The sequence below is a fragment of the Camelus ferus genome, chromosome 7, assembly GCF_009834535.1.
Source record: "Camelus ferus isolate YT-003-E chromosome 7, BCGSAC_Cfer_1.0, whole genome shotgun sequence".
In the NCBI taxonomy this organism is placed as follows: Eukaryota; Metazoa; Chordata; class Mammalia; order Artiodactyla; family Camelidae; genus Camelus; species Camelus ferus.
This window is the reverse complement of record NC_045702.1, coordinates 45,571,945-45,580,156: the sequence shown is the minus strand read 5'-3', so window position 1 is coordinate 45,580,156 and position 8,212 is coordinate 45,571,945. Positions and strand designations below refer to the sequence as shown.

The 8,212-nt window shown below is 39.9% G+C and overlaps 1 long non-coding RNA gene across 1 annotated transcript; it reads left to right on the top strand.

Moving 5' to 3' along the window:
- Positions 1-352: 352 nt before the first annotated feature.
- LOC116665106 lies at positions 353-6,924 on the top strand. The gene is made up of 3 exons (XR_004321680.1): positions 353-363; positions 786-788; positions 6,830-6,924. It is a non-coding gene; the product is annotated as an uncharacterized LOC116665106 (long non-coding RNA).
- Positions 6,925-8,212: the final 1,288 nt, after the last annotated feature.

The following is an 8,212-nucleotide window of genomic DNA, read 5'->3' as shown; positions in this document are numbered from 1 at the left end:
GAGGGAGATGCTGATACCCAGTGGGAACCTGAAGAAGGAAGCCAGAAGAGGAGAGAGGAAAAGCAGGCTAGGCTTTTGCCGCGTAATAGCCTCTCATAAGCACATAGACATAGCCCTTGGCAACTACCAGGAATGTTTGGGAGGGTCTAAGCTCTGCGTGAGGAGCAGTCAATGAAATTTAATTAATTACTAATAACACTCCTGGACAATACCTACAGGTGTAGACTAGCAAGGAGAGAATATGAGGTGCTTAAGAGCACAAACCAAGGGGTCATAGTCCTGAAACTCACTAGTTGTATAACCTGTGGACATAATGCTCTGTGACTCAGTTTCCATAACTATATGGAAAATGGAAAAGTAACAGTACCTAATTTATAGGATTGATATGAAAATTAAATGGCTTAATATATGTAGAGCTCTTTAAAGAGGGTCTGAGATAATTTTAGATGGTGGTTGTATTATTACAGTTGTTACAGTCCCAGAGCCCTGAGGAAGGCACAGATCAATGATGGTTCCTTGTATATGATCTATAGATGAGTATCCTCATGGTGGCTGTATATTCTTTGACATTCCTCCCTTCAAAAAGTGGAACCTCTTTTCCTCCTATTGAATGTGGGATGAACTCAGATATTTTCTTCCAGTGATTAGAGTGTGGTAGAAGTGATGCTGTGTGACTTCTGAAGTTAGGTCATAAAAAGCATAGCTTCCACCTGGCTCTCACTTTCTGGGATGGATCACTCACTCTTAGGGAAGCCAGAAATCATGTCCCAAGGACAGTCAAACAGCCTGTGGCATGGCCATGTGGGGAGGAACTAAGGCCTCTCACCAACATCCAGCACCAACTTGCCAGCTGTGTCAGTGAGTCATCTTGAAAGCAGGTCATCCAGTCCCAGTCAAGCCTTCAGATTAGTGCAGCCACAGCTGAGAGTTTGATTGCAACCACCCAGCTAGGCTGCTCTCAAATTCCTGAACCACGAAGTCTCTGACAGATGATACATGTTTATTATTATTTTAAACCACCAAGTTTTGGGGTGGTTAGATAATGAATACAGTCCTCATTAACTGACCATTGTATTGTATTGTATTTTTCTGCATGAATTGGCATGAAAGTGGATGCAAAACTGGGTTTATATGTAATTGGGTTTTCAGTATAAGAAGATTATTTAATTAAATATGACAATAGTTGTAATTTTGGAGATCATTTTGGCTGCAAGTAATAAAAATCCCAAATTAAACTAGCCTAACCAATCATGCACATATTGGTTCCCACAGTTAGAAGCCCACCAGTAGCACAGACTATTAGCTGATTTGTCCAGGGACGTGTGCCGCATCACCCTGTGATTCCTTTGCCCCAACTTCCCCCAGTGTAAGCCTTATCCTCACAGAGTAACAGGATGCCTGCAGCATTTCTAGACCTCGCATCAGTGCATGCCAGCATCCAAAAGAAAAGGGTCACTTCTGGAAGCTGGCCCAGAGAAGTGAAGAAGAATGTTCCTTGATGCATCTCATTGGCCCAAATTGGGTCACATGCCTGTTCCTAAGTCATCGCTGGGCTGAATGTTGGGATTACCTGCAGGTCACTCAGGGCCACTCCTGCAGTTGGAGGTGTCATGTTTCCCCAAAGCCTCTGGGCTGGGTCGGAAAGAGCTAAACAGTGTAGAGGCGTGTTAGGGAGAAGGAAGTGGGAGGGGAGTCTGTGCTGGGGAGGCCACAAACAGCAGAGTTCATGTGAGGTGATTAAAACGAACAACAGCCATTATAACTTCTGGTTCCTTAAAGAGACATGGAAAGAAAATAGCTAATAAACTTCTGAAAATCTTGATGATAAAATATTTTATGATGTCCCCACAGGCTTTCCTTTCTAGCTGAGGTTTTTTTCAGTACTGGTCATTGTTTATGTGTTTTTATGTGGGTTTTTTTTTAAGTTATAGAACTTAGAATTTAATAAATACTTCAGATTATTAGAGGAATTTAAAGCTTTCATAAAGCCCTCAACTTATTTATAGGTCACTTTGGGAGGAGAGGAAGTCTTGGAAGAGGTCTCCTCATAACACAGGTTAAAATGCGTTCTTTTCTGAGCCAGAGCGACTTCATGCAGGGCCGTTCTTCATGTTATTAGGTGGCCTTTAATATCTTTGAAATATGACATAATTAGGAGCCTGAACCTTACTCTAACGTTTATAGCAGCACTTTGTCAAACAGGGTTTTGGATCATATACAAATTCTGACACTAGAGGGAGTGCATAATGTATTACAGAAAGAAAAGGTACACACCTAATAAATCCAAGGGGGAAATGCAGAGTAGCAAGACAAGACCTTCATTATATTCTGCCCTCCGAGACCCATCCCCCCTTTCCCCTCCCAAATAACATCACTGGAGGCCTCCTTCTCCCTTGTAGCTATAGTTTGAATTTGGAGGAGGTGGGTAGGTTGCTTGAATAATTGTGAAAATAACCCTTTATTTTAGAGTCTTCCAAGGTCTTCCTTTAAAAAAAAAGACAGTTACCTCCTACTTCTCACATGTTGAACGGCAAAATTAAAATCACTCCTTGCCACTTTATTCTGTTTCTGACTTGGTCAATATGTAGTAATCATATGTTTTAAATGAAAGACCAGAGGTTTATTTTTGGCTTAGTCAAGGAAAGCATCTTATTTTTAGCGTTCAGCTTCATCCTTCACTCCCTTGCTAAAAGTGCCGGCCCCTCCGATTATTTAACAGCTAACGTCAAACAATTAGCAAATCATGTGTAAGGAATTTTTAATTCCTAATGCTGAAAGTCTCCCATGCTCCAGCAAAATGGAATGCCTAGATAGCTTAAAACATGGAAATGACTGCAGATATGACCGAGCTGTTAACATAGCGACAAAGGGCTGGCTGAAAGAGTAAATGATTACTGCCATTTGGTAAGACTCAGCTATTCCTGAAAAATGTGATAACTGCCCTGTGCTTTTCTAGAACCTTTTTGTGTATTCATTATACATTCCACAATTATCTTAAATCCATCTTGTACTCACATAAATCTTTGAGCTACCAGTAAACTGTCTCTTTAATGGAAATTAAAATTAGAAAATTTAAAAAGCAAGCTCATTATGAGAAATCCTGGACTTTATCCAGATGGGTGAAATGATCCATACAAAGGAAACATCAAGAACCACATTACTCACTTTTAAAGGACCAAAGCATGCCTCTGACTACAGCATATTTGTCCAGACTTAACTGACAGACTTTCAGTTAATGACATTTCACCATAATGGCTTTTGAAAAGTGAAACCAGTTTTCAGGCAACAACTTTTTTGAATTTGGGGGTTTTGGGTTTTTTGGAGTAACAATATTTCACTCAAAACACACTAAATAAACACACCATAAGAAGTGCTATTTCGACATTTCCGCTTCAGTCAAAACCACTCTCATCCATTTACTCAGTACAAAAGTTTCTAGTTACCAAATACCATGTAGAACAAATTTGAATTATGCCCCAGGTTTGGATGAACCTGAAATACTTTGCCTTCATGTGTACACTAAGTCCCTGGGATAAGGTAGCAGTGTCTAGGGCTCCTTGATCTGTGGTGCGCATGTGCCATTTCCACGCATTTCCGAAGCCTCTCATCTTAAATTGCTGTAAAGGTGCTTTGCTACGCTTTAATTTTACTGTTAAATGTAGTTTGAGTGCACTCCTGAGCCCCAGAAACATTGCCTGAGTCGATCACCTGACACCTCACCTTTCGTGCCCTGCACCCCTCCTCCACCCACCAGCACCTACTAGCAGACTTCTCTCCCTCCCTAGATAAACTTTTATTGCTTTTTATCTAGAAATTGCATTCATTTATTTTCACATTGTTGTATATTACTTAGATAACTTCCTGTCTTTCTCATTCAGCTGAAATGTTTTTATGAAGACTAGTGAAATGTGGTTAGGTGCCTTGGATTGGGATGGAATTAATCATAATTGTTCCCATTAAGATGAATGAAAGCACTTTTTCATTTAACAGCTTTGTGCTCAGTGGCAGAGTTTCTAGGAATGCATTAAAGATGTTAAGCAAGGATAGATGTATATTGTAGCACAGAACAAGAGTTGGGTAAGTCTCTAACCATGGACTTTCCCACATTCCCCAGGGGAGGAAGTGGCGGCCCTGGGAGAGAACGGACTAAAACCACTCTGTGTTAATGTTTAGCATAAGTATTAGTAATAGAGGTGGCTCAATATAGCAGGTGGTTTCCAGGGTTTCTGGAAATTTTGTTTTAGGAAGTGGGGCATTTTGTAGGGGAAGGGAAATGTCTCCTTCCAGAATCTTTTGGTGATTCAGGAATGTGGTATCTGGATAATCTGTCAATCCCCATAGATATAGCTGGTGATTTTTCAGAAATTATTTTTCTTTTTACCCTTTACAAGGATCAGGCAGCAACTTTGTCGGTGCATTCTGTTTTTAGACTACAATGTAGGTTACACACTGAGTTTATTTGTGTAATTTTTACATACAAAAATTTTTACCCTTTGATAGCTGAGTACCATTGTTTTGTGTATCCTGTATACAGAATTCAAACCATTTAAGAAAAATCTCACAAGGAAATTTTATATCTAAGTATAGGCTGTTTATGTTAACATAACCATAGGAATGCAATCTGGTGTGATCACTTACCCTCAGAACTCCTGTTGTATCCAAAAGGCTATTTACATCCAATGGAATATATACCCCAAAAGTAGAAAATATTCTCTACTAGATACATTCTGTAGGAAATGATTGTTTAGGATGTTAAGGAAAGCAACACTATTTTCAAAACAAATTCTAAATATATCCAAGATTATGCCATATCTAGGTCTGCAAAGAAAGAGATTGAAGGAAGCACAACTCAGTTCTGCCCATGAAAAATTCATCAGTAGTGGTGATGAAAAGGTTTTATTGGCATAGTAAGGTGTTGTTTACAATTTACTATGAAGTGAAAAAAGCAAGTTACTCAAAAGAATCTGCGTTTCTCTTAGGAAGATGTATGTTGGGAAGGAGATATAGCAAAATGTAAAAATGTAATTACGTCTGAATAATAAAATTAAAGGTACTCTTATCTTCCAGCTTATATTTTTTTAAGTTTTTTATACAAAGAGCATGCATCACTGGTTTGCTGTTTTATGTATGAAGTTTTAAAACTCCATTAGGTAGTAGTAGCTTGATACCCACTTTGAGTAGGGTTTAGACCAGTAACATTTATTCAACACTAGCTGCACACAGAAATGCCTGGGGGGAGGGTCTGGGGGTGGTGACCCTCCCTCTGCAGAAAAGGGTAGGAAGAGTGACCAATAAATAAGAATCTGGTTATGAGGAGTGGGGCGTGGGGCAGAGCATTGTTTTTGCTTATTTGTTGTTAAGTTCCCTAGATGATCCTGACTTGTAGTCAAGGATGAGAATCGTCATTCAACTTCACTGGTCACCATTTAGGATAAGATTCACTAGCAAATATTACTTGAATAGATTCCCATTTTGACTTCTCCCTGAAATTCTGGAATAGTGCCGAATTTAGAATCAGGTCAGATTACCAAATGTGTTGATTTCCTACTGTGTGCCAGTCACTTGCCAGGTGCTAGGGGGTGAGGATGAATAACACCCAGTCCCTGCCCTTACAGAGCTTGTGCTCTAGTGAGTAAAAAAGTCTGTAAAAAATAATAAACAGAAACATCAACTAAAATAGAGTCAGGAGGCCAGGAGGAGAAGCTCTCAGAGCTAAACAGGAAGAAGAAAGGCTTCCTCTTCTTCTTGCCTGGTAAGATCTCAGCCAATGAGAGGCTTTCACAACTCAATGAGTCGCCACTATACTTCAGACTCCTCCAATGGACTCTGTTTACTCTAGCCCTCCTAACTTCCTTTTCCCCTCTGTAAAAGAGTTCTCTCCTTGTCTTGTGGATTTGCATGGGACTTGCACATGGCTCACCATGGTTGCAGATCCCGAATTGCAATTCTTTGCCAATACCAAATAAACCCATTTTTGCTGGAGAAATAACTGGCAGTCAATTTGTTTAAGATCAACAAGACTGTAAATTAATAACTTCAATATAATGCAGTTGGTTATACAATAGAAGCACACACATGGAGCACTGTGGGGGTGTGGGCAGAGACATTCATTGTGGAAATTTGGGGAGGTCTCCCTGGAGGAGAGGATCGTGTAGTGTCCAGTTAGCCCAGTCCCCTCAGAAGTTAAGTGCCTGGTCCAAGACCACACAGCCATGTAGTGGCCAAAATCAGATGGCACCTAATCCTATAGCGTTCATTGACTTTAACAAAGGACCTGACACAAGGATGCAGAGAACACCCCCTTTGTCCAGAATATCCCCTTCCTATAATCCACACCATCTCACTTGAAATAAACTACCAAGTCATCAGTCTGGAAATATTATTAGTGAAGGCAGCCCTCTCAGGCAGTTTGACCTGGCACAAAAGTTGTTAGATTAATGGCATTAGGAAATTTGCAAATCAAATGGTTCATTACTTATGATACTATACTTGCAAATAGGATTATGTTGATTATGCACTATAAATAGCATTTTAAAGAGATTCCTTCAAGGCAGATGGGTCTGAAATCTTGCTAGTCAGGCTTTAAAGTAAGGGTTACTGAACCCTACACAGATGAAGCCCTGAGGTCAGAGATTAGCAGCCTAGCATGATTTGGGAGAGCCAGGATTCTTCTCCTGATTGCATCTTATGACATTTTTTCACCAAAAGATGAAACAGAGCAGAGCAATCTATGAGAGAACCATCACGAAGGCCTTCTCTCATGCCAGAACAGAATCAGCCTTTTATTTCTTCCATTAAAAAGGGAAAAAAGACCAAAAAAAAGTTTAAGAGGGGGGGAGAGTGATAGCTAAGTGGTAGAACACGTACTTAGCATGTACGAGGTCCTGGGGTTCAATCCCCAGTACCTCCACTAAAAAAAAAGACCCCAAAAAAATTAAAAAAAAAAAAAAGAAAGAAATCAAAGAACCAGTGCTGCAGCCTGAGCCAGCCCTGACCACACTGAGCCACTGCCCAGGCCAGGACAGCTGCATTCCTGGGGAGTGAGGGCTGGGTGAGAGTGAGCTTGGGGGAGCACCTGAAGGCCTTGACCACAGTGGCCACTTCTGTCAGCTTCGCAGCGCATCCCTCTGAATAAACCTGTCTTGTTGTGTAATCGTTTGCCCTCCTGTCTCAAGAAATCCAGCTAGTCTTTATGAGACGAGACACTCTCCCTTTTCCAAAGTGTAGAGATCATACAGTCAGTACTTAGGGCAGGTGGCATTGGTTCACCGAAGTCCAGGTTGGCTCTATGTAAAAACTCCCCAGCTCGCTGCATAGTTTACTTATTCCATTATTCCCTTCTACTTGAAGTCAGGCTGGGAAGACCTTCCCTATTAGTGAGATTATATTTTCCAAAAATTTTTTTTAAACTCCACTGTTCCAAAGCATTTCTTTCTGGCACATCCATACAGTAAAATCTAAGTAAATTAAGCTGTTGGAAAAGACTACATTAAATTAGAATTTGAATTAAAATATTCTGTTACTTTTAAACATAGAAATATTATAAATGTGTCATTAACAATGTTTCCCCATATAAAATTCCCTGATAAATTTGCTTTAAAAAGCAGAGAAGGATTATTTAAGATCTACATATCAAATGTGAAGAAGCAGGGCTGCTTATTTTCTTTAGCTAAACATGTTCCCTAAAATTCTCTATGTCCTATTAATGTGTCTTTGAAAGGTCTCTCTTTATAAGTAACCAAAGGTAAATGTAATCCTCTCTGTCCAAATCCTTATGAATTCTAAGTCGATATAACCCTATTTCACTATTAGTCTTTTCTCCTCCATTTTATAAATGTGCCTACATCCTCGTCCCCTAGCCCCTGACCAAATCCACTTAACAGATATGGAAAATGCATACTGTTGTAATTGCATCTTAGATTTGTCATTCTCGATTACCTCCATTTGCTTGGGAACTCATTCAGGTAGAGCGATATCCTTTCAATAAAGACAGAAGCGTCACGTGTCTTCAGCTTGCAAAAAGTATCTTTCTGCAGCTTTCTTGAAACTGCTTAGCATTGTATGAAAGTGTGGCTGTCAGATTTACTTAAACCTCATACCTGCAGCTTCTAAAGCCACCTGGGTGTTAAACTGAGGACAAGTTAATTACACCTTTAGTTAGGAGTCTGTACTCAAAAGTGTGATATTTATCTTCAGCTTAAGAAAGTTGAAT